Source organism: Lagopus leucura, unplaced genomic scaffold, assembly GCF_019238085.1.
Source record: "Lagopus leucura isolate 7727_CA_CO unplaced genomic scaffold, USGS_WTPT01 Super-Scaffold_1, whole genome shotgun sequence".
Classification (NCBI taxonomy): domain Eukaryota; kingdom Metazoa; phylum Chordata; class Aves; order Galliformes; family Phasianidae; genus Lagopus; species Lagopus leucura.
Window position 1 is genome coordinate 35,897,944 of NW_024962250.1, and position 26,343 is coordinate 35,924,286.

The window sequence follows — 26,343 nt, forward strand, 5'->3', positions numbered from 1 at the left end:
AGCCCCTCTGATTTGTCTACGAAGTTAACAAGACTCTGGTAAGAAGAATTTACAGCTGCCTACTGCCTCAAAATGAGCAGCATATATACTCTGTGAGCAGACAAATTAATCTCCTAACCTGATTTAGAATGTGTCTTTTCCCATGCAAAATGATTTCTGCGTATTATGCTTGCATGCCCCTGCACACGTGCCCAAAGGAACCAGAAATGCCTTTCTGCTCCAAGCGTCTCTGCAACACCACAGACATAAGGAGACAACTGCTAACAATCAGCACCCACCTTGCTATGCCCCATACAAGCGAGGATGAGGACTGCAGTGCTTGTATCTCCCTTTCAGACAGCACAATTGATGTGCCAGCCTTTCTGAAAGCACCACAAGATGGCTGTATTTTATACATCAATTTTGCAAGGACAGGAAAGAGGTGACCTTCGGGTTCAGTATGCTCTGTACTACCATCAAAAACCTCAAATCAGACCTCAAGTCTGGTTTCTGGAAAGGACCTCATTCTCAGAAATTCATCCTGAATGGGCTACAAAGGACTAACTAACCCCTACACAGCTTTCTTTTGAGCAACACTAAGTTCATGCTTCCTACCATAAAAACACATGGAATGTTTCCCCCAAATAATGCCTTATGAAAGCAATCAAACAGTACATCTAAGGTATAAATGTAAATATTTGCATACGTTCTCTCTAATGAATGACAACTACACATGAGAACACGTGCATCTAATTCCTGTACCAGAACCCCAGCTCTGTCCATACCCCTGGAAACCACAGCTATGATCCTAAGCTGCTTGCTTAATACTACACATTTCATAATATACTATCCAAAAGTACTGTTAATAAACGTGTGGGTTTGGAGCATGTAAGGGAAAGAATGTACTGCTTTCTTTGAAAAATCCAATCTCTAATTGATTTTGTTTTAAAAAAAAAAGTTCATTAGCATATTCCATGTGGAATCACACAGTTGAACATAATTAGGCACTTGTTTAGCTGTGTTTAGCACTAATGACCTCTCTTTTGCAGAAGGATCCACTTCTGTTTGATTTTTCTACTGCCCAAACTTAAGAGAAGCCTTTCTGTTGAAAATGCAGGAGTAACCTGAACTGACTTTGAAACAGCACAGCAATCAATTACCTTCTCACTTAATTCACATTGTGTTTGTTTGGGGCAGTTTTGTTTTAACACTATAAAGGCTTTAAATGGAGGTGATTAAAGACAGACTACTAGACACACATCTGGGACCCCAAACAACACTGTCAAGCAAACACAGCTTCTGCTATAACACCTACAGTCTCATTTAAAAAGCGCAGCTCAAAAACAGCCTTAAGGCTGAATCCAACTTCTTACCCTCACTGGAGCTCAGACTGAAGGGGACCATGCTGTACTTACGCAATCACAGAACCATTATGGCTGGGGAAGACATGAAGATGATCCAGTCCAACCCCACCCCATCATACCATGCCCACTGACCACGTCCTTCAGTGCCACATCTCCATGGTTCTTGAACGCCTCACGGACAGTCACTCCACCATGCTTTATCTCTATTTTATAGATCTCATTTCTTTATAATTTCCATTCAAAACCAATCAAAGCAAAAAATAAGAAAAAAACATGTATGAAACAACTCATTTTTGAAGCGTTACATTCTCAATGTAAAAAACATAACTAAATTGACAGCAATACCAATGCCTTCAGTACCCATGGATAACCCTTTCCCTCCCACAGTTACTCAGCCTTAATTCCTTTTTACCTGCATAGCTTCCATCGACATGGACCAGCACTACATCACCTGTATTGCCCTAAATTATTCACTTGCTAGAGTACAAAAGGATAATACAAATCTTCACCTGAAAGAGCAGTTTGCAACATTAAACTCATGATTTCCTAGTCCACAATTTATCTACATAGAGCCACTTCCACAAGACTTTTGGAAAAAAAAAAACAACTTTAAGGCTGCAATTAATGTATAACTTTAGAAGTAAAAAATGACTTAGGAAAAACTTTACTTTAAAGACCTGATTAAAGAAACGATCTTTCTTGCCACTCCTCCCACAAAATTACTGTTCAGTAACTCTGACAACAGCATTTTCTTTCAGAATTTGAACTTTTCAGAGAAGTGTTTTGAAGCAGGGTGTCACAGCACCACCTGCTGATCTCAGCGAGTGCCTTGAAAAGGCTGCACAGCGAAGTTAAGGCACAGTGATCAGTACAGAACATTTTAATTCTGGGTCTGTATAATTTTGATTATTTTTAACTAGAAATACATGCATTTTTTTTTTTAGTATATAGTAACATTTTATGATTCTGCAAAAAAGAGAAAAGAGAGCTAAATTCAACTCTGGCATCTGCTGATTTTTATTTTCCTATTGGTAAGTGAGGGAAAAGCTCTTGAGACAGCAACAGCCAAATTAGCAAAATTCTGGAATTCATTCAAATGTTTTAGCATATCAGGTTAATGAACTGTTTATTTAATGGCTTCGTTTATAGCACATCCAGACAAAAGGCCACCCCAGAATTAGAAACAGTCAAGCCTAGTTTATTAAAATCACTTGAAAATCAAACTGAGTGTCACGTATGCTGTATGTTCTGAATTGATTAATATATAAACAGAATTAGCATTTGGGTCCAAATGCATTAAGAATTTTACTGCTGTTCTGGTGAAGTACGGCAGAACAGCTAACACATGCTGCTGCAAAAATCCTTAGGGATCCTCAAATGAAAAAGTACTCCCTGAAGACATAGCGAGAGACACGAATTCTATTAGAGGAGACCATTTCTTCTTCATCGTTCCTTTTTAAGTTGCGACAAAATTAGCACAGCCTGCACGCTCCAGGGTGTGTGCTGGGAGGAGGGCGGGGGGATCAGAAGATATAAAGGCCTGAGGCACTTCAAGCAGAGAGCATCCATCTGCTAGCAGCAGTCAATGAACAGAACGCTTCTAAAAAGCTTCCCACTGACATTAAGCCAAGCCAGAAGAACAGAAAACACCTTCCTTCACCGACTGTGCAAGACCGAGCCTAACAGGACAGTGGATTATAAATACATGTTATAAAAAAAACCTACCTAACAACATGGCCCTGCATTCAGCCACCCCTGCAGCAAGGCTGGTTTAAGAAGCCATAGAAATGATCCAAGGGAAGGAAGGCCTTCCTGTGAGGACAAGCTGGGAGCTGGGGATGGTCAGTCCAGAGAAGGCTTCATGGAGAGCTGAGAGCAGCTTTTGAGCATCTAAAGGGGGGCTGTAAGAAAAAGGGGTACAGACCCTTAAGCAGAGTCTGTTGTGACAGGACAAGGGAAAATGGTTTCAAACTAAAAGAGAGGAGATTTAGAGATATAGTGAAGGGTGGTGAGGCACTGGCATGGGTTGCTCAGAGAGGTGGTGGTGCCCCATCCCTACAGACACCCAAGGTCAGGCTGGATGTGGCTCTGAGCACCTGATGGAGCTATAGGTGTCCCTGTTCACTGCAGGGGAGTTGGACCAGATGGCCTTTAAGGGTCCCTTCCAATTCAACAGACCCTACAATTCTGTGATCTTCAGTATCCGTTTTCTCATCCACTGCAGTAGCAAACAGAGGAGTGCAACAAAAAAAGGCAAAATGGGGGGGAAAAAAAAAAAAAAAAAGAGATTTTTTTTTTATTTTATTTTATTTTTGTTTTTTGGTCATGAAAGCCAAATATTTTCACTGTCATAGTGAAACAGATGCATCACCCCAGCCAAGGGCGGTTGAGCCCTAGCTTCAGCTTAGAAGAGCGAAGTAGAAAGGGCTGAAGGGATAGAAGGCAGAGAGCAAAGTAGCTTTGCTGCTACATACATTTATCACAGAACCAGACGGCAGAGTGGTAGCTCTTTGAAATGAAGGCTTCTGATGGCAACATCACTCCAAGGAGCTCCCAGCCCTTCAACACAACACCTCACTGTCACCCACGCACCACGGCACGTCAGCTCCCAGGCTGACACAACCACCCACACAAAAGCAGCAAGTTACAGAGACCATCCAGCTTACAAATATGCATACACAGTTCTCCTGGTTGGCAAGGATTTGTTTTCCTGGGGTGTTTTTGGTTGCCTTTTTTTTTTTTTTTTTTTTTTTTTTTTTTTTTTTAAGTGGGAGATGGACACAGGTCTGTGCTGCTGCACTGTGCAACTTACGGGGACACTGGGGGACCCTCAGACTGAATGCATACTGCATACTTGGTATAGAACCTAATAGTGCCTTGTTTCTCATGCCAGATGAGACTGGGCTGATGTCACAGCAACAGAGTCGCACACAGTATGCCAGCATGGTCAGACCCAGCACAGGAGGTCATGCCAGCTGGGTCCCCGCCAACAGACATATAGTGATTCCAATGCAAAGGGCACCCGATGTTCACACCATGAACCATGACAAGGAAAAAGCAGCTCAGGATCATGGCATAACCACAGGTGGAAGTGAGCAAAACACATCTGCAAGAACATAAGCAAGTCAGTTGTCCTTCTAAAAAAAAAAAAAAAAAAAAAAACACAACAAAAAACAACAACAACAAAAAAAACAGTGTACAGAGGCACTGCATCACTCTGCTACTTGTTAAACCCATGGCAGAGGGGTCCAGAAGCTCAAGGCTGTGGGCACTACTTAAGAGAAGCTAACATCCAGAGAACTGCAGCACCACCAGCAGCAAAGCACACTTTCAAATCCTCAGGCTGAGACAATGCTGCAGTGCTGTGTCGCAAGATCTCCACCTTATTTCATAGGGAAAAAACACAAAAGCGCTTTCAGCACACCAAGTGAGGAACTGAGTGCTGTCAGAGCACAGCATTGAAAAGAAAAAAAAACACTCTCCCAATCAGGTTTGGTGTCACAGTGCCTACAAACGCCACAAACACTCCAAAAATCATCTTCAAGCATTTATTTAAAAAGTCTTATGCCGTGAGTGACATATTTTCATAATAAATAAAAGAGTGGCATTTACATAGAATTGAAATCAAAGCTCCATTATTTGAGGTGTATTTTAAAGCTGTCTAAAAACTTTCCAAAGCTAGAATGGTTTAATTCAGAAGCTGGTCAGAAGAGGCAGCACAGAAATGGGGAGATGTTACAAGAGGGGCGGAGAGAAAGGCAGCTACTTGTTTTCTGTGACAGCGTGCAAGTAGCAAGCAAGGCATACTCATATCTGAGCCCATCTCCTCTTGAACAGTGCTATAGAAAGCGAATGCTTTAAAAAACATTAGCCCACTAGATAAACCATCTTTACTTAAGGGACTGCTCTCAAGAGAAATGACAGGTTCCAATTACCTCCACAGGCTGGAGGGAGATAAATCTCTGTCAGTGAATCCTGCAAATGTGATACGTATTGTCCCACTCTGTGTCACGTAGAAACTGTCAGAGTTAACAGGGAAAATTCTGAAGCCACAAGACACCAAAAATCTTAATACCCAAGTACAAAATTTCACGAGCGTACGTAATTTTAGAAAGTACTGACAAAAAGAAGTAGAGCTTTGTGCTTCCCTGGCGCAACAGTTTGCTTGCCCTCAGCCAATTATTACAGCAGGAGACAGAACAGAGACAGAACAGAGACAGGAGAGGAGAAAGAGCAAAAGAACCATGAAAGATGCCTTTAACACCAGCCACAGCCAGGCCAGCTCAAAGCACTGAACACTAAGAGGTTTTTGTTTTTAATTAAGACAATAGAGGGCATCTGTTAACTCTTAAGACTGATTTTTCTTCTCGATTTTAAGAACAATCTTCACAATTAATAGAAAATAACAGCAGAGATTGTCCTCAGACCACGTATAGATGAAATCAGTACCTCCAACAGATTTTGGAAACCTCTTTTCCAACTTTTCCTTTTTGAGGACAAGAGAACACAGGAACAGTAAGTAAGAAAAGTAAAGGCTGGTTTGTGTATTTCAGTCAGCTGGCATGCTGTGCTCAACATGCTGTTGTCATCCTCATGGCAAAATCCTACCATTACAGTACCTCCAGCAGATCCTCTGCTCTAAAGGATCCCAGCCCCTCTTCACTAGAAATCCTGAGAGGACAAAGCAGCATAGCAAAAGCTGAAGACACCTTCGAGATAGCTACTTCATTCATCACTCATCACTCTCTATCAAAACACATTCAAGAATAGCCAACACTCAAAATTTTTCAAATCTGAAGTCAGGTAGGAAGCAATCACTCTCTAGCCAAAAGGTTGTCCCACATCAGCTGATGAACCTGACAGGTCTCTCAGTAAGTAACTGGAGACCTTGGAGCAGAGCCATCTGAGATAGATACACCGTGTGCTGGAGAGGCTGCATACAGAACAGCAGTGCCAGTATGAGTCTGGTACCCTCAGATGCCTCTGAATCAAACCCTATGTCTCCCTAAGAGTAACAGAGAAAGTAGAGGGAAATACATTAATCTGAAGTTCTGAGAGGTGTGTAAGCTACTGAGATAGCCTGAAGTTCAGCCATCAGGAGGCCACCATCAGGCCATACTTCTGTGACCTACTGGAGCCTGCATCAGTACACAGGACCAGGAATATCTACAGAGACACAGAGCAGCCCAGTAACACCAGAAACGTTCCCTGCTGAAAGGTTATGTGACAAGTAACAGTGATCACACAACAGGGTGACGGAGCACTGGAACAGGCTGCCCAGGGAGGTGGTGGAGTCTCCTTCTCTGGAGATGTTCAAGACCTGCCTGGATGCCTACCTGTGCGACCTACTGTAGGGAACCTGCTTTGGCAGGGGGGCTGGACTCGATGATCTCTGGAGGTCCCTTCCAACCCCTACAATTCTGTGATTCTGTGATCACAAATGAAAAAAAGGGCAAACGGGATGGAAAAAAGCATTCCTTTTAAAGTTCTTCCACGAAAAGTTTGAGGTAGCAAAGGTTGAAGATCCCAAGTCACAAGCTGCTGGCCTTCCTGACTCTGCAGTGTCTTCTGATCAAAGAGGAAGAGCAAAGGTCAACAGACCATTTGTGTGAGAAACAACATGCAAGTGTTATGTCTGAGACCCAACCACAGCAGAGAGGATGGGCCTAAAGACAGAAAGATGGAAAGATGTGCATAACCTGAAAGGGAGGAAGCTTGACCTCGTTAACATGCAAAAAGCAGGACAGCAGGATGTGATTCAGAAGTTCAGTTCTGGCCATGTTAAGTCTGTGTCGAGAAAATGATCCACAAACACAGATGGCAAAGCACAGGATTCATCACTCTTATCAACAGAGATGAACATCTGAGCTTAGTCTACCTAGACTTCCTTTCAGTGGGAGAAGAGAAACAGGCACTTAGAAGAATGAGTCATATGACTTCCTTTTGGGCAAAATTAATCACACTCTCGATCTGTCCACCTCTACTTAGAGACCCTGAATGGAATTCAAGATGACAAGCTCACAAAGACATCTAAAGTTTGCCAGCTAAATCCCAGCACAAACCACAACACGGGACTGGATGGAAGAGGTATGTCAGGAATTAAGAAGTTTTTACCAGGGGAGAAAAAAATCAACCCAAAAATAAGAGAAAGAGGCCCTACATCCTCTCCAAGGAGACACGAAGAAAGATGACACATCAAAAGAAAAGATGAAAATTAATCAGACAGGAGTTGTTAATGATAACGAGGGACTCATAAAGAGACAAGGCGTTAGCTTGATCAGAGGGTAAGATCAAAGCAATGGCCTGGCTAAAAGAATAATCTCTCAAAGCCTCAGTGAATAAAGGAAGGAGGATACAAGACAAAAGCAGAAAAGGAGAACTTCAAGCAGTAGTTAGTTGAAGAGGCAACAAAAGAAAATGAGAGTATTAACTGATGGTGAAGATGCAAGGACGAGCTTGTACCACAACAGAAATGAATGCAAGAAGGACAAGAAATGGCACAGACTAGGTGTTCCATAATTACAATCCAAGCCATATTACTGTTGCTCAACTAGGCAAACAATTTTTTTCTTTTTCTTTTGCACTTGTGATAAAAGAATCACAGGCAACAGAACAGGGTAAGAAGCAGGTTGGCAGAAAAGGATCTGGAGTTCTCCTGGACAAAACGATGAACATGACTGCAGCACCTAACTGCAGTGACAAAGGCTAGAGCTACATACTAGCCCATACTAGAGATGCATTATTAAAAGTATCGGGAGCAGGTCAAGAGAAGGGATTATTATCTCCTAGTCAATGCTTGTGAGTATATATTTAGAGTACTTTGTCCAGTTCAGGACTTCTCTGCACAAGAAAGGCACTGACATACTGGAACAAGTCCAGCAGAAAGCTGTTAAGATGATTAGGAGACTGGAGCACATGATGTGAGGCCAGGAGCTGAATTTGTTCAGTCCTCAAAAGAGATGCTCGGGGGAAAGTATTAGTGGCACCTTCAACTACTCAGTGGGAGGTTACAAAGATGGAGATAGAATTGTTGGAGGTGCAAAGCAAAAGCACAAGAGGTAAGAATCACATTAAATACAAGGGAAACATTCTTCTCACTGAGAAGCTTAAGAACAGGTCGTCCAGGGAGACTGCATCATATCTATCCTTATGGATACTCAAAGCTCAGCTGCACTGGGCTCTGAGCAGCTTAACACAACTTCACAGCCACCACTTTGACTGTGAGTCTCCAGAGATCCATTCCGTCTAAATCATTCTATGATTCTGCTGTCCTCTACTCCCTTCCTTTACATTTGTTAAATTAAGACGTGTTCTCCATTTCTCTCCTTTGGCTACATCTGTTCTTCATGCATGTAATATATTGTTCTGGCTTAATTCACACCGTATAGTTTAGGTTGGAAGTTTATCTTCCATAATCACTTGTGATAAACTAGCTTTGAAATTGCTGATGACAACAAATGTGAAAGAATTAAGCAAATAGTGCACATATAAACAGGCAAAAATGCATTAAAAAACATCTTCAGAAATGCCTCCCTATTTAGGATTAAAATACTGTTAGCTACATTTTGGCATGTAGAAGGACTGAGGGAAAACGCATTCATTTAAAGAAATGATTAAAAACACAGTGCAACAGTTCAGAAATTGGATTAAGCTAGATGCAGCTGAGATCTTCAAACTTAGTTTTAACCAAAATTGCAACTGAAGCTTTCAATTTATAATCATGCCATTGACCTTCCTCCCCCTCTCCCTTTTCTTTTTGGCCACTGAAGACCATTGAAAGTATCAGAGCTCCAAGTCAAGAACAACTCCCTTGTAACTATGGATCTGACGTGGATATAGCAAGAGCAGATTGCCTGCAAGGAAGCAAGAATAAACCAGCTATTTAGAGAGGTTATGTAATGCAGCACAGAGCTGTAAAATAAGATTTAAAGAGACAGAACTCTCCATTTCAGCCCTGTAAGTACCCATAAAAGTTGGGCACTACTGCAGCAATTTGAAGAAGCCCAGACAACAAAGAAAGAAGCCTTGTCAAAGGTTCCCTCTCTGAGCTGGTATTTTATTTGCAACTCTACTTTCTCACAGAAACAGCATCTTGTGGCTATTTTTTCAAACCTTATAAAGCAAGCTGAAACACCTCTTTGTACCATCCCATGGATGTGCAGACTCTTACAGCAAAAGTGAGCTCTATAGCAGCAGAGATGAACCATTTTTGCAGGCCTGAAATTAAGGACCTGGTGGAGCTTCACACGTTCAGTCAGCACAGAACAGCACACTGGAAATCAAACTGATGATGAACAAACACAACAGTATTAAGCCTTCCTTGCATGCATATTTTAACAAGTATAAACAAGACTCCCACTTTCATAACTGCAGCCAATTCCCAACCAAACTCCCACAAACATCAGCTGGTTCAGTAGAAAAAGGCAGAGAATACAAACTGCCAGGCACCACCACCTTATAAATAGCAAAGAAAAAGAAAGCAAAGGCGTGTGTGTTACAGAGACTGGCTTTGTGTACGAGACATCCTTACACACCTGGAAACTGTAAAACTTTGAGGGTTTGCTCATGGCTGCACTGAGAACATACATGTAAATATCAACACACAAAATAATGGTTTTGCAGGAGAGTCTGGAAGTGTCCAGCAGTTGTATGGAGATTTTACTGTGGCATTTCTTCCCTTTCAAATGAAAGGAAAAGAAAAAATCCACATAAATGATTACTTTAGGTATTCTAATGAAAAACTGTTTTTCATCTAATTCTGAACGTCTTTTAATTACAAGCCTCAAAAACCAGCAGCATCATACATTTAGCCAACCCCAGCTGCTTTACTAGTGATTAAATAGGAGACAGTGAGGCCAAACCACCTCCCTTTCACCTCCCCTGAAAAGACAGACATTACAGATGGGAAGAACTTGGCCCGAGCTACATGCAGGAGGAAGGGAAAGTAGCAGGGGGACTGCGGTTTTTTTTTCTTCATAAGAAATAACAAGTTCCTGCTTCGCTGCTGGACTTTTCCCCGGATCATGTCAAGCTTGCAGGTTGCTGGCAAGCAGAGCAGGCACGCTCAGAGACCTGCCAGCACTCCCAGACCACACACGCGCCTCTCCCAGCTGCTCTCAGACACTGGGGACAAGCTCCGGAGCTCTGCCGCCCGCTGCTGCTTCCCACCCTGTCTGGCTCTTCCTTTCAGCAGCAACCTATGCAGAGCTCCACATGGAAGAAAATCGTGTATGTATACACTGACCTACAGCCCTGACCTGAGCATCAGCAGTGGATCCTGAGGAACAGACCTCCTGGAAGCCATGGGAAGGGCGCTTACAAGCTGTGCTGCACGCTCATCCTGAGAGCAGCTCGTTGCACCTGCAACTTGGGGAACTCTGGCAGTGCAACCACACTGAGAATACCAGCAAATAAATAATTAGCACAGTAATTCTTCTGATCAGCACAGTACTCCAGGGAGAGCTGATTGTTTTTAATACAGCCATCTATCAGTGCACCTCAGCTTTACACAATGAACAACCTCACACATTTTCTTTTAGACATGCACAGTAAGTTCGTTTACCTTGCTACACTTTCAAGTGCAAATACAATGGATATTAACACAAGTTTAAAAAATCATGATCATGGGCACAGAGTGACAGGGTGAGATTCTATAATCTCATTGTCGTAGCTCCATTTGTAATTAAGAACTACATAAAGCTAAAAATGTGTTTAAATGCAGCAGACAACCAGCTCATGATAGAGCAGCAGAAGGAAGGGCCTCTCCAGCCCCAATTGCTCTACCTGCAATTGCAGCTGCTGTTGTCGTGCCCTGGACAAAACAAGCTCATGGAAAGAAACTTTCTCAGATTGGCAGCGTGACAAATTCAGGTTGGCCTCAGAAATCAAAGATCAAATGCCTTCATTGTTTTATTGTTGTTGTTTTTAATATAACGGATAGCCACAAAAGAAGGAAAACCATAAAGAGCCTCAAAGTGGTAAAGCTAAAAAGAATTATTTTCCCCTTTGTGAATGGTTTGGTAGACAATTTCATTTCAAACAATATCTATGATATCTTTCTCTGATACACTACGTACAATGAGGGGATCTGGAGAAGTGCAGCACACACAAAACCTGTTGTGATGGAAGATGCTCAGACATATTACATCCCCAGAAGTCCAGCCAGGAAAGAAGGCAGGTTTAGCTTCCAGAATAATGCCCACATTTGGTTTAACTCCAATTACTGAAATGGGTTTTTAAATGATGCCTACACTCCCAAGAAGATGACAGCATTTTCTCACCTCAGCGTTTCATTTTTCCACAATTAAAGTCAAGTAACTGAGCAGTTCCTACACACAACCAATTTATTATTAAAATGCCTGCACAAAATTACAGCTACGATTAAAATGCCTTCATGAGATGACAACTCTAATACCATAAAAGTTGTTCTAGTGGTTTTATTCCACTATTCCAGCGTAGTTGATACAGACACTCTCAGAATTCACAGCCATTTCAGACATGACACCGAAACCTGCTCACAAAGCATGAGACTTACTTTGTCAAATAAACAGGGCTTGATACTTGGTACAAACAGCAGAATAAAACAGTCTGGATAGCAAACAGCTGCATAGGGCTGATCAAAGCAATCTGAGTATATTTCAATACCGCAGATCAATCTTACCATTTCTGTAATGATGCAGACAAAATATTGAAAGCATAACACTGATCTGATATCTATGCAGACACAGCATCACCCAAGACCTTATTTTTTTAGTTGTAATGTTTAAGATTCGAATTGAAGAAAATGCCTTTATATAAAATACCCCCCCCAAAACAAAGCTTCACTGCTATGGTGCTATTACATCCCCTGCTTAATTACACATCAGCTCCTACATCTTTCATATAACAGTCCATCAGCCGTCATCTCCAGGAGTTATGAAACAAGAGTATTAATTATAAAAAGACAACTCCTGTCCACTGTTAAACACCAGCAAATTGGAAGGAACTGGAAGACCATTTCTGGAATACAAGCTGTTTTTATTCATCCTCTTCAAAGACTGTACATGAAGAAGATTTCAATTGAAATGTATAGCTTGTAATGAGAACAAACATTCTCTGGACACCAAAACCTTTCTCCATATTTCCTTTCTCAGTTCAAGAGTCACCTATTAAGAATGCAAGTATTTTTTAAGTGTGTTACTACAGGTATTGATTACTATACGTGCATTGCTTTGCTCTTACATAAAAACAAAAGCATTTGAGCACTCATAGTTAAAAATAAACATGCATAAAGCACCACAGGAACCCTGAAATTTGATATAAAGCCACAGTAAGTTGAGAAAGAATAAAAAAGTGCAATGGGCACATCAACCTTGAAAAAGCTCTTTTAAACTGATAGTACTGTGAGGTGTCATTACCCTTTGTCAGCCAGCTACCTGGCCTCATAAATCAGCTATGGCAACCAAATGAGAACACAATGTAAAATCAGCACTATGCTGACTTGTCTACTACTGACTAGCAAGTGGCTTCCCAAGGTTTTGAGGTCACATTCAAAACTACAAATTTACTGCAATCAATCATGTTAATTAAAAAAAAAAAAAAAGTCACTTCAACAGAATTAAAGCTTGCAAGTACCATTCTGTAGAGTTTGTGCTCGTGACTCCTTTCCCAGATTCGCATGGAATCCTCCTCCCAAAGTCGGTGTTTTGCCTGCACCTATTGAGGAAGAAAAAAAACAAAAGCACGTCAAATGCAATACCTGAATTAAAACACTACACCAAACTTAATGAGCCACTGTGCTCTGTATCTGTATAATTTACAAGATGATAGATTACAGTAAGGAGAACTCTGTCAGGTTCTTAAAGGACTTAAGATGGAGCGCGAGCCCTGTGCCACTCAGTTCCCCCTCAGGACCTCCCCAGTCTCAGCTCCAATTAAAAACATTGCATTCCTTATTTGGGGCAGAAAACAAAAATCAGTGTTGTAAAATATTGCTCCAAGTAAAACAAGAAAATTTCTTAATTGTATTTTTTGTCTGAAAAATATTCAATACAGAATTTTAATAGCTGATTACTAGCACTACAGCACATAAAAACATGGTTAACATTCAATACTAAGAGTGTAGGCTACTATAGACATAACACGCACTTAAAATAACTTCAGTTTAGCATCAGACACACAGAGAGAAGCTTAGGCTACAAAATGTGCAAGTCTGGAACTGCTACGTTTACACCCTGAAAGGCTGGAGTCTAAAATAAGTCTGCCTTGTGAATTAGCACAAACTAGAGGCTGGTTTATGCATCTGTGCCAACGCTGAGACTCTGAATGCAGAGTCCTCTGGGAGTCAATGGAGCTACTCATGCAAACGAATCGTGCAGAGCAGGGAATTAAACTACTGAAGACAGAAACAGTCTCTTATTAAAACAGAAAGTTTTTTTGTTTTTGTTTTTGTTTTTTTTTTTTAAATAATCAGGCTTCCCCATGCAGGATGCTAGAATCGATCAGCTTAACAGCGAGACCAAAAAGCCAAACTGCAAAGATTGAAAACCAGTAATTTGTTGGTAACTGCACTTCAGTCTGCCCTTCAGAATAGGAAACATCACCTTGTTTCCTGCCATGCCTACAGTTCTCCTCAAGTTCTTGTAGCTATGGCTCCCAATGTCACACCTGTGAGCATCTCAGGGCACTGCAGCCACACACCTGCATAAGGCACCTCCAGAGTGGGCCCAGCAAAGGAGAAACTGCAGCCTCTGATTAGATTCTCCTGACTAGTCTCTGAGCAGCATGTAATAAACATCTTGATGAGAAAAAATAGAAAAGCTTATATTCTGGTACAATCTTCTGCAAGCCTTCCAAGCTGATTTCTCCATACAGCCTTTAAATTAGGTTTTCAATGCTGTTCACAACAGAAACTGACTTCACCTTTGCTTCATTAACAGAGCCTTTCAACACACAATAATCAGAAGCTCTCACATAAATGCCCCACAGCTTAAGTACTTCAACATCCTAATTAGAGAGGAAAATGTTGGGTGGTGACCTCCCTGCTGGATGCAGACAGGGGCCTCCCAGCCCTGGGACTGCTGCAGGCTGCACACCTTGCTGCTCTCAGACAGCATCTCTCCTTTCCAGGAACACTCCAAAGCAAAGGATCCGGCAAAACAGGGATTATTACCACATCACTCCAGCACTGACACAGGTTTTGGCACACAATTAATACTATTGGTTTATCTGGCAAAAATACAGAGATGGCGATAACAGTTTTATGCACGTTTTCCTCAGCAACAAATCTAAATCTTCAGAAATTTTCTTTCCTAGTCTCAATTTTTTTTTTTCCTCCCTCACATCAATGTTTGCTATAGGATGGGCTCTCACAGGTCCTTCAGCTGGGGAAACAGCAGCTGGCCAAAGGCACCCCTGGCAGCTGCCTCCTCCTGGCCACATCACCTCAGAACACTCAGACAGTCCTCCTCCTCTTTGAATACGTAAAAATACCAAACTCCATGGACTATCGTTGTCAAAATGGCTGTACTGCACTTTTACACGTCTCTGTTACTGATGAGAAGCTAACAGTCATATGGCAGTGAATGCTATTAAAAAAAACTTACTCAGAAGCAGAAATCCAGAAAGATCACAAAAGAAGATTAAGATAAGATTTCAGCTGTTCAGATCCCTTTCATTACATACCATTTTAGGCCTGGTCTAAAAGCCTTTTCTTTCAAAGCTATAGAGTCCACAGCAGATACTGACAGAGCACTCTGAAAGACAAGCTCTGCTATCAGAACTGACGTGTCCATTTCTCAGCTAGTTAACTGGAAACACTGTACAGCTTGAGTTAGCACTTGGCTTTGAAAAATCGACAGCAAACAAGTCTGTTGGGGACTTACCCTCTCACAACTGCCAACTAATGCTGTGAAGTCTCACCACCAGCTTTAATCTTTGCAAGGAGAATGCAAACCAAACCCATTAACACAACTGTACAGCTGGGTAATAAGAGAAACTATTAAAAAAAGACTAAAAAAGAAATCTGTGAAATCATCAAATTAATTTAGAGACCAAATAAAAACCCTACAGAGCCAGTCATTAAAGTCGTACAAAGAAAAGGAACAGCAATCGCTAGGCACAACCATATTAACATTCCAGCTTAACTGAAGTTTTTACATTTCTTGACCTTTTCTATTTTTCCTCTACAACTTCAGAAGTGAATTAAACAGGCTCTTGGTTTTTCACATTCAGCTTTCAAGACAGAAAAAAAAAAAAAAACACCACCCCACATCCGAGAAGTATTTGGTGTCTGCAAGTACTGCCTGCCAAGTCTTCAACGTTAACACTAACATTTCCCTAAGCCAACACAAATACCCTCCTCAGGGAGGTGGTGCCTCCCAAGGCAAACCATCATCTACCCGTTATTTTTGGAAACTAAACAACTCTCAAGCTGTGCTTCACTGAAGGCTTGCTTCCTCTTCCAGTTAGCTTTGGACACTGTGGAAGTTTTGAATTAGAACAGTGGAGTTGAAAGGGATCTACAAAGACCATCAAATCCAACCACCTATCATTTTTGCTTGGACAACAGAAGGCATGGAGAGGTATCCCAGCCAGCTCAGCAGTACAGCTGCTCAGTTTTTGTGGTCCTCTCAGCAGGATACAGTGAGGCATAAGACAAGGAGAACCAAAGATGATGGACCAATGGACCACTCTAGAGGTGTTCTAAGCCAGGCTGGATAAGGCTGTGAGCAACCTGCTCCAGAGGGAGGCGCCCCTGCCTAAAGCAGGGAAGTTGGAACTAGAGGATTTTAACAGTCCCTTCCAATCCAAACCATTCTATGATATTCCTGGAAAATTGATGACGCTTGGACAAAACTCAGACAGATCCATCCCAAAACCCCACACCCACAGCAGGGGTTTGGACTAGATGATCTCAAAATGTCCCTTTCAACACAAAGCATGCTACCCCCGTCATTACCGCAGTGCTGAAGCACCATGCCTACCTACTTTGCAGCCAACAGCTGCCATTCTCACATCTGCTACTCTTGCCACGTGCAGGTCAGGCCTTGGCACCTTGGCCAATTCTGTTTTGCTCTATTGACTTGCCAGCAAAGAAATACACGCCACTCAGCTTTTCTACGAAAGAAATATTCCTCAAGATGTAAAAAGAGCAAGCAAAGGTTGAATTCTGTGACAACCCTGAAAGACAAACAGATGACAGCAGAAACAGCACTGATCACATCCTCCGATATAGAGGGTGCAAAGAGCTGCTACTTGGGCACCTGCAGCAAAAGGGCAATTTCCTGCGAGCCACCGAAATGCTGAGTTCCACATTCAACACCTGGAGAAGAAACAGCACTAATCCCCGAGTTATAGATTTTGTTTCCCCTAAATGAAAGAGCTAGTGAAGACTGGGAATGAAGCTGCTTGCAGGCGGGTCTGAAGTATGCCTGCTATTTGCTAAGATCAGGGTTATGAAAATCCTTCCCTGCAAAAATTAAAACTGAAGAACTTCAGCCCTTTCTTCTGCACATGACAGGAGAAAAAGCTTCTGTCTGAAAGCCACGTACTTACAGACCCAACATAAAATCTGTACACAACGCAGAATGCATCACACCAATGGTTTGACAGCCTGGGTCGGCTCAGTAGTCCAACATAAAAAATTAATCAGCTTCCCATTAAAGTTAACAGTAAAAATCAAAAGGAGAGTAGGTCAATGTTCCATCACATCTCATGCCCACAACAGCAAAATGATGTAATTAAAGTCTTCTGAACACACATAGCTGCTGTGACTGAAAGATGTGTTTTCTCAGCCATTGTTACAGGGAAGCTCACAGGCCTGCATATATGCTCCACATCTGCTGAAACGCTACTGCTGAATACAAACATAAAGACAAACTTTTAATCTAGTGCATCATAGCTAGTTATCTCTGTGCTTATTTCATAACTACCATCCCAAGGGATAAATGCAGTGTTGCATCCACCACACCCAAATTTAAGGCTGTACAAGTCTATGAAAGATGGTCCGTATCCAAGTTACGTGCAAGATGGAGCATTTACACGACCGACAGCAGTATAATCTGCAGCACTCCAAGCAACTGCTTGTTGCCACCACAAGGACAGCATGTAAAAGACTCAGCGCTGGGGAGAAAAAAAAAAAAGAAAACCACAACCCTATACACTTAGCTCTGATGCAAGATTGCCACCTTGAGGATTTCAGAAGAGAAGCAAGAAGTCATCAGCTCATCTCTCTGAAATGTAATTATTTTCTGCATGAAGAAGATGCATTTCCCCTCTTCCTTCCCAACTCAAGATGATTATTAATTAGTTTTGTAATAAGGAAAGTGAAAACCTGTGTACCTGCTTCAGTTTGTTCCACTCTTCTGAACTTCCCAAAAAGGTCTGAAAAGTCCAGTAAACTCATATTTTCTTCTGTTTTGCTAATTATATCGTGACTACTCATGGTTTACATCATCTCTAGGAATCTGGACTGCAACTAAGTGGAATTCTGCTGATACTTTTATTTTCAGATCCAGTGATTTTATTTTAAGCATATGTATCACTGTTGGAATCCACTTTAGGATTCAAGGCTGCACCGTAACTAACATTTTATGTCAGGCTGTCCATATACCCCGCATAAGAACTCATTAACAACTAATAATTTAAAACAAAACACCTATTCCCACCACCTCTGAAATACTGAAAAATGCATAACAGTCCTCTATCGTGCATAACTCAACAGACAAAAAACACGATCCGATACAAATACAGAGACCATCCTCTTTATCAACTGCCTCACTGTATTAGTCCTTCCTATCAAATTCTAGAGGAAAGAACATATAGAAAGTGAATACTTAATAAGCTTAGCTTCGGTTTTAGGAAAGCATTCTCCTCCCTGTATGTAGCCCCTCTTCTTTCCAGCTGGCTGACCACAGCTTTCCATTGTTCAACACACTTCACATCCACAAACCCCCAGAGAACCAAATACTTTGATCAAGTCAAACTGCAGGCAAGTTCTGCACTTGAGGTCCATGTAACAGTCCTAGATGTAAAGACAAAGAAGCAGTATATGCAGAATCTTACAGTAAGCTTCTATATGCACAACTGTAAAATGGAACATACCACAGCTATACAAATGTGTAAACTATGCTAAATTTGTCAAGGGACTGGAGAGTATGAGTACATGTCCAGAGTTCAGAGCAGTACACACGGGTCTCTGCAGTAAGATGATTACCATTCACGTGAAAAAAAAAGTCATCAGGAGGAAACTTTTCCTTGACATTCTAATATTGGTAAAAGCCTACTTACAAGCACTGTGGAACCTCCTGTGCTAGAAGTTCTAACAAAGTTGTGGGGATGCCCCATTGCCCCACCCCTGGAGACGCTCAAGTTTAGTCTGGACAGGGCTCTGAGCACCTGATGGAGCTGTATGCGTACCTCATCATTGCAGGGGGTTGGACAGATAGCTTTTAAAGGTCCCTTCCAACTCAAACAATTCTATGATTCTATGAACTGACAAAGAATTGTGAACTACTGTGTTCAGCATTAGCAGTTCAGAATTGTCATTTCACCTTACGAGCAAAAGTACACAAGTAACTTCCCACAAGTGATATTTCTTCCCATCAGCCTCCACTTGCTATCTTACAGTTTCGTGTACAGTTGGAGATAGAGAATCTTACGTATGGATGCTGCGCAAGAGCCATGAGCTTCATTTGATCCTGACTGAACTCTGAAGTTGGACTAATGCTGTCAATACTCCTTGCAGACTTCCATTTCTACCAGTGCCTTTACAAATTGTCACTCTCCTAAAACTTTCCAGCTTAGTCATTATTACGTAATGGTTAAAAGACTTGAATTCACACCAGTTACTGTACACCTCAAATAACAAATACATTCTTTATTTTATCATGTATTCTTAATCAAAAGCCAACACAAACAGAAATTTCAAGTAATCAACACTAAAACTGTAAGCCTGGTTCAAGACAGTCACACATCTCCAACGCCAAATGCAGGTCAAATCCTGTGGGGCACAAGCCCCATTTCAGCAGCCAGCCTACAATCATCTCATAATCATCCTAGTGAGGCTCCCCACAGAATTAATTCAAGGATAAAATATCCTGTAGGTCTTATCTGGAGTTAGAAAGTGCCCCTAGTTCAACCAGTTTGTCCTTTCCACCCCACGGTTGTCACCAAAATGACCATGACTAAATGGACGTACGATTTCATTTTCTGCTGCTATGAGCTAGCCAACTTGGAAATAGAAGGTCAAGACAAAAACATTCAAAAACCCACCACCTCCATTACAAACCAGGGATCTTTTTATAGCAGCAATTAATGAGGGTGGTGAGACACTGGAACAGGTTGCCCAGAGAGGCTGTGGATGCCCCCTCCTTGGAAGCATTCAAGGCCAGGCTGGAAGGGGCTTTGAGCAACCTGGTCTAATGGAAGGCATCTCTGCCTATAGCAGGGGGGTGAAACTAGATGATCTTAAAGGTCCCTTCCAACCAAACCATTCTGTGATTAATATCTGAGCAACAGCCCCCTCTTCGCGTAACTCCACAGTAACCTTCTTGACTAAGCCTAATGTGAAATGAACAACATAAAGTAAAGGCAAGACCTTCACCTTGGCACAAACAACTGTAGAGGTTTGAAAACTATGAGGTTTCTTAAGCTTTGTAAAATTAGGCAGGTGGTTAGAGAAGCCAATGCTAAGAACTAGTTAAAAGCTTATGGGAAATAACAACAATTTAAATTTTTACACGGATTTTATAAGAGGATACAGAGAGCCCCAGTACAAGGCATTGAGCTGCTCTGTATGACCAGGGATGAACTGAAGCCAGACAGGACACTGGGCTGTGGCTGAGGGTCAGCATCAGACTCAGTGAGGTGAACTAAGGTCAAACACAGCCCAAGGAAGGCCAAACCGAGCCTGAGGGACCAGCTGAGACCAGGCCAGGACAGCAGCCTGCAGGGGCTTGGTGGGGCCATGGCTGGGTCCAGCTGCAGGGAGCTGGGGCCCCACTGTGACAGGGGCTGACTGCCCCCAGGACCTGAACTGGGCTCCTGGGCCTGTCCAGGCAGGGTTGGACAGCTCAGGCAGACACTAGTCAGAGCCCTGGAAGGAGACAGCTCTCACTGCACACACAGATCCGTGTCATTTCCAAAAGGCAGATTTTCAGACGGCCCTATGGTTTGCTTCCAAGAAGCTTATCAGATGCTATTTCTTTCAGATAATTAGTGAGCATTTAAAGACTTTTCCTGGAAGAAAAGAACCTGAGCTTCCCCAGACATGAGATCTTCTGGGGTCACAAGGTCAGCATGCCTCAGAGAACCATTTTTCTGGGCTATATTTTCTTGGTTATGTCTTCCAGCTTGCCACTGCATTGCTCGCACAGCTCCCTCAAATAGGGCTGTTTCCATCTCCTTTAATTAGCATCAGATTGAAGCCCTAGAATTCCACTTTCTCATCTTTAGAGGAAAAACTTCCTGGAGAGATCTGGATGATTAAAATCCGCATCAAGTTGAGCCTTCCTCCCGTTATTCTCTTCACTTTTGTACTTATTTTGCTGCAAGCTCTGGCAAAGTTATTTGTGAAAACTGTTTCTCCCAACAAGTACCACAAGGCCGGTGCATTACTACCCAGATGTGGTAAAAGAATGATTAGACGATGTGCTGCCTTCAAACAGTGTACAACAACCTGGCCTTCTACAAAAACAATGGCCAAATATCTTTGCAGACCACAGAAGGGCTCAGTAGAGTTCCTTTTTCCTGTACACAGTTACAGGATAACTAAGAGATAGAAATACAGCTTATTCTCAGATACTATAGTGCTGGATTTTACTGCTGGAATTCAAAAACCGTGACAAGAAGAAATCTGTTAGGAGCTTGGGTACAAAGAAAAACCATCACATTAATTTCTGTTAAGAAAAGTGGGGAATTTCAATTCAAACACTCTACAAATCTGGTACAAAGACACACAACAGTATTTTGGAATATTTTGTGAGAGTCTGAACCAGCTCTCAAGTCTAAAGTAGATGTTTAACAAAATTCGATTTGTGTAATAGGAAAAGTATATGCCTCAAACATTTTGTGTGCAAATAACAGCTTCTTGGAGCTGAAAAGTGCATGACAACTCTCTCCCATGAGTATCTGCTGACTCTTGAAAAGTGTAATCAAGTTCAAGAACAACACACTCATGAACGGCCTTCAAAAGTTTCAAGAGAATAACATATCCAGGATTGAGGGCTGAAACTAGATGCTTACCTCACTGCAACAGAATTCAAAAGTGCAGATAGCTGGAACACACAGGGCTCATCAAATGCTTCACAAGCATGTGTTCTCTGAAGATTTTCCTACCAGAAGATGACAGACACACACTGTCCCTCCTTCTAGAGCACGAAGAGGGTGTCCCTTCCCTACTGAAAGAATTCACCTGCCCATCTCCCAGCAAGTTCTTCACAAGACGTTGCCAAGACCATAGCAATGAAGGGGCATGATCTTGAAGAGAGTGTTATTACATTGCAACAGACAGATCATGCCCATCTACAAAGGATGTCTCATCAGCACTGGCACAGTCTATCTCCCTCTATGTAATGATATAAACCACATCATATTTTATACAGCCAAGCTGCTGTTAGGGAAGATTTCATGGTCATTTTACAAAGTACTGCACGTGCAATTTGGTAACCACTACACTAAATAAACCTTTGTTTTGCAGTATGATTTCTGGACACCTGATCACAGACTTTCTCCTACTTGTAAGTATTTCTATTAGTGACTTCCCAGAAGAAAATCAGAAGGCTTAGTTAATCATTTTCAAAAGAGAACGTGCTTATCTAACATCAACATCACAGAAGTAGCGTTCATCATTTAGCAGACGTCAAGCTGAAAGAAACCATGATACTTTGGAACACCTATCTTTGTACTGCAAAACCTCTGGACACCACACCCTCAGACAAGCTTTAAAAGAATGGTCAAAACACTCAAAAGTATCTTTGCAAAGCTCAGAAGGAACACCACCTCCCTCAGAACAGCTGTGCCAGCTCAGGCCAAAGGCCTATCTAGTTCAGTAGCTTGCCTCTGAATGGTAATGACCACTGATGTACGTGTCTGCAAGACAGCACAAAACCTAAGCGCAAACTGTTGTGATATATCTTGTGTAATCATCCAGATCCTACAGATCCAATGCTGAGGGACTGCAAAAGTCATAAACAGCATCTCTAATAATGGCCATGGCACATTTCTATTCTGTTTGTTCAACACTTTGAATCCATGTAAAACTTTTAACGTCTACAACTTAAGCTTCACAATTTAATGAAAGGAAAAAACCACCTGAAACCATTCTTGATGCTTCTGAATCTCCTACTTGCTACCTTTAAAACAAACCATCCGGTAGCTTCCTTAGTGCTGCCTAGCTTACGCAACACCAAACAACTGCTCATTGTGGCCACAACATTGTATGGTATTCACAGATCTCTACCATATTCCATTCAATCACCTCTTTTCCAGTCTGAAGAGGCAGAATCTGTTCAGTCATTTCTCACCAAAGAGCTCTTCAAGAAACCCTCCTCTTGATCACCTCATCTCCCTCTCAATCATTTCTAGCTCTATTACACTTCTTTTTTTCTGTTTACGGAGGAAACTACAACTCTCAATCACACGTGCTTCCCAGAGTAGCTACCCTACTACCCAGACTACTAATGGCAACCTTATACCATACTGCCTTTACTAGCCCAAATAATTTAGCATTGCCAGCCCATCTCATCAACACACCATTCAGTTGTTCTCCAGATCAGACGGCCCTGATGTCTGTAGAACTTCACTGCCACTTCACTGAGATGAATTATTATTTATTCCTAATCCATGCTTATTGTTTAAGTAATTACTCTGCTCTGATGGATTTGCAAAAGGAAGTCCTCATCATCTCGCTTCTCCAAATACTGGTTTCTTTAGAAAGCTCCAAAAAGATCTGAAAAGCATGAATTTACTTTGCCAAAAAGCATTCTTTCCATGTAATTACCTGTACATCCACCTATTTCATCCTTCACTGCTTCTGTCCTTTTGTCCAACTGACGGCATTTTCCCAAACTTCTCTGCAGTAGCTACGCAAGATCTCTCAAATCCCAGCACACCACTGCTCTGCTGTTAAAATTCTCCAAACAACGGAAGGCACAGACTCACAGACCCATACTAGAAAGCACTGGCCGTACCAATCCTCTGTGAAAGGCATCAGCATTGAGGTTGTAGCTTCCTGTGCTAGGCACGCTGATATCTAAACTTAACACTGCCTGTGCAAATGTAATGGTGATCCCACACCTTCTTCTAAACCTTCCAGGCCAAAAGAAGGGATTTCCCATACACTGCGCTGAAGCAGCTGGCCTTACAATCAAGGTGTGATGCAGGCAGGTGATTTTGCATTAATATAGAGAAGCACAAGACTCTTCCCTCCCCCAGCAATCAAATGCAAGATTCTGAATACTCAACCTGCAGCTTCACAAAATAAAAGGTTTTGTGAGATGTACAAAAGAGAAGGAACAGTGCTTTCCATAGCCAGCTGGTTTTTTTGTTTGTTTGTTTGTTTTTAGGAATTAAAAATAAATAATGAACAAAGACATCTATTTGTGTGCTAGTGTATGTAGAATAGCTATAGAATCTCTCACAGAGCATAGAAAGGTTTGGGAATCTCACAAAATTTGCTGAACAACCAGGAAATCCAAACTCCTCAGCCATTAAGAGCCCCACTCAACTCCCAGCACCTCACCAGAGAACCTGACATTCCTCACACCTTGTTAAACATGGGCAATGGTCTTCAAGTCACCCATGCCTCCTGACCAGGTGCCAGGGGCTCAAAACCAGCAGCCTGGCATCTCTGACACCACAACACTGCACAGTAGAGCTGTCTCCCTGGACTGCAGCTTGATGCTCCCAAGTAGATGTAGCCCAACGCATTTCATACACAGGGGATTCTTCAGAGCCACAGAGCTAAAAAACCTACAAGGATGACAGGAGGTGTTTAAAAACCAGTAACTTTGATAGAAACCTGTTTATGTAATCAGAATAATCACTGAAAGCTACAGCTTACCAGAAATTGTTGCTTTATGACAGAAAATGTGTATTTGAGGCAAAGAAATACACACTCCACTGGATATTACTCCGATGAGGCAACACAGAGAGGGATGAATTCTGTTTTGCTTATACAGGAAAGGAATTTTCTACCCATTCTCAAGGAGTTAAATCAGCATCATACTGACACAACATACAAGCATACATCACAAAGACACTGTTAGTACAGTTCAAATACATCTTTTCAGATTAGTGTGTATTCCTCAATTTAAAATCAGCTGAAAAAAAGATTATTCACAGCAGAAGTATCTGTCTTGGAACATAAGAATTTTATTAGTATGTACGACCCTCAGCCAAACTCCCTTACAATATTTACTGCATAAAATAGGGCCCTTCACTTGCATTAACTTTGCCAATCCACAAGCAGTATTGTTCTCAGAGTTGTGTTCTTCACCAAAATGCAATCATTAATGCACACAGGGACCTGTTATCAACACACAGTGAAGCTCCTGCCATCACCTCTTGTGCCAGCCAGATAAAGCACCATAAACATGCTAGAATGTGCTTCAGTCAGGTTTCCACTTTTACACGCCCACCTATCCTCACAGTGCTCATCTGTCTTCATGGGTACCGAAATTCCTTCATTGTCATATAATAGATAACTACCTGTACAATACCAAGGAATCACACACTATCTATTCAAAAGGAGCAGCCAGCTACAGCATCCCACAATTTGCACAGAAGGGAAAAAGTCTCTTGAAGAAACTATTAGGAAGCCATTGTACAATTCAGCCAGGGGAAAGAAAGAGACTCAGTATGGTGCAGATCTCTATTTTCTTCTTGATATTTTTTATAGCTCCCAAAATGAGCTCAAGCTTGCATGCCATCTGTCCTGCATAATTTTGGGTGGGAGGCAAAAAGCTGTACCAGCCCTTAAAACGTAGTCTCCACATCTCTACAGGAAAAAGTGAAGGATGCAAGACTGACTGATAAGCTTAAAAGCGAAATACAGCGTCAGTGCCCTGAGATGGAAGATGGCAACAGCACCAGGCAACATTTAGAGAAACCCTCACCTGCAATCCCTCTGGTTCCGTGTTGTGCTGCCCTTCCCACCACCATTCTCTCCTTCCTCAAACCCATTTCACAGAATCACAGGATGGCCAGGGTTGGAAGGCACCTCAAGGCTCATGAGTCTCCAACCCCCTACCACATGCAGGGCCACCAGCCTCCCCATTAAATACCAGACCAGGCTGCCCAGGGCCCCATCCAACCTGGCCTTGAACACCTCCAGGGTCGGGGCACCCAGGGGAAGGTCACATCTAACCAATCTGGTGTCCTTCACATAGCAACATCCCTATGTACCCAGCCCTTCCACACTGCACCTTCTTGGACATTAGAAAAAGGCTGAACATTAAGAAAAACTTCTGCATGAGAGTGGTGAGGCACTGGTGCAGGCTGTCCCGGGAGGCATCCAAGAAACACACGGTTGCGATACTGAGGGACAGGGGGTGGCGGGCAATAGGTGGACAGCTGGGCCAACCTTAACGATTCTACGACTCTCACACAGCTCCGATCCTCGTGCACTTACACCTGCCACACGCGGAGCATCTCTCCCACCTCACATATACCTTTCCTCCATTCATCCCACCGCAAACCACACCTTCCCCCGTGCCGACCCTGCCCACATCACGCTGCGCCCATCTCCCATCTCCGCCGTCTCCCGACGCACCGCCGCTATCCCGTCCTTACCTCCCACACCGACCCCGCCCCACTCCACGCGCAGCCCCTCGCCCCGCCGCTCACCGTCCAACGACACGAACTGCCCCACCGCGGAGGAACCGCCGCCGCTGTTCTCCACGAACTGCACCTCGGACACGATGATGTTGTCTTCCAGCACCGAGCCGCAGCCCGTGCACACCGCATCCCCACGCGCCGCGTCTACCTCGATCTCCGAGCAGCCGCACGCGGCGCACACCCG

General features: G+C 42.5%; 1 protein-coding gene across 1 annotated transcript in view; it reads right to left on the bottom strand.

Annotated features, from left to right (window-relative positions):
• The window catches only part of BRF1 (BRF1 RNA polymerase III transcription initiation factor subunit), a 160,773-nt gene extending 134,430 nt beyond the window's left edge, over window positions 1-26,343 (bottom strand). The window contains exons 1-2 of the mRNA XM_042862651.1: window positions 26,169-26,343; window positions 12,957-13,037 (exon numbers count right to left, since the gene is read on the bottom strand). The gene's annotated coding sequence lies outside the window, so the exon portion shown is untranslated. The remainder of the gene's footprint in view (window positions 1-12,956; window positions 13,038-26,168) is intronic.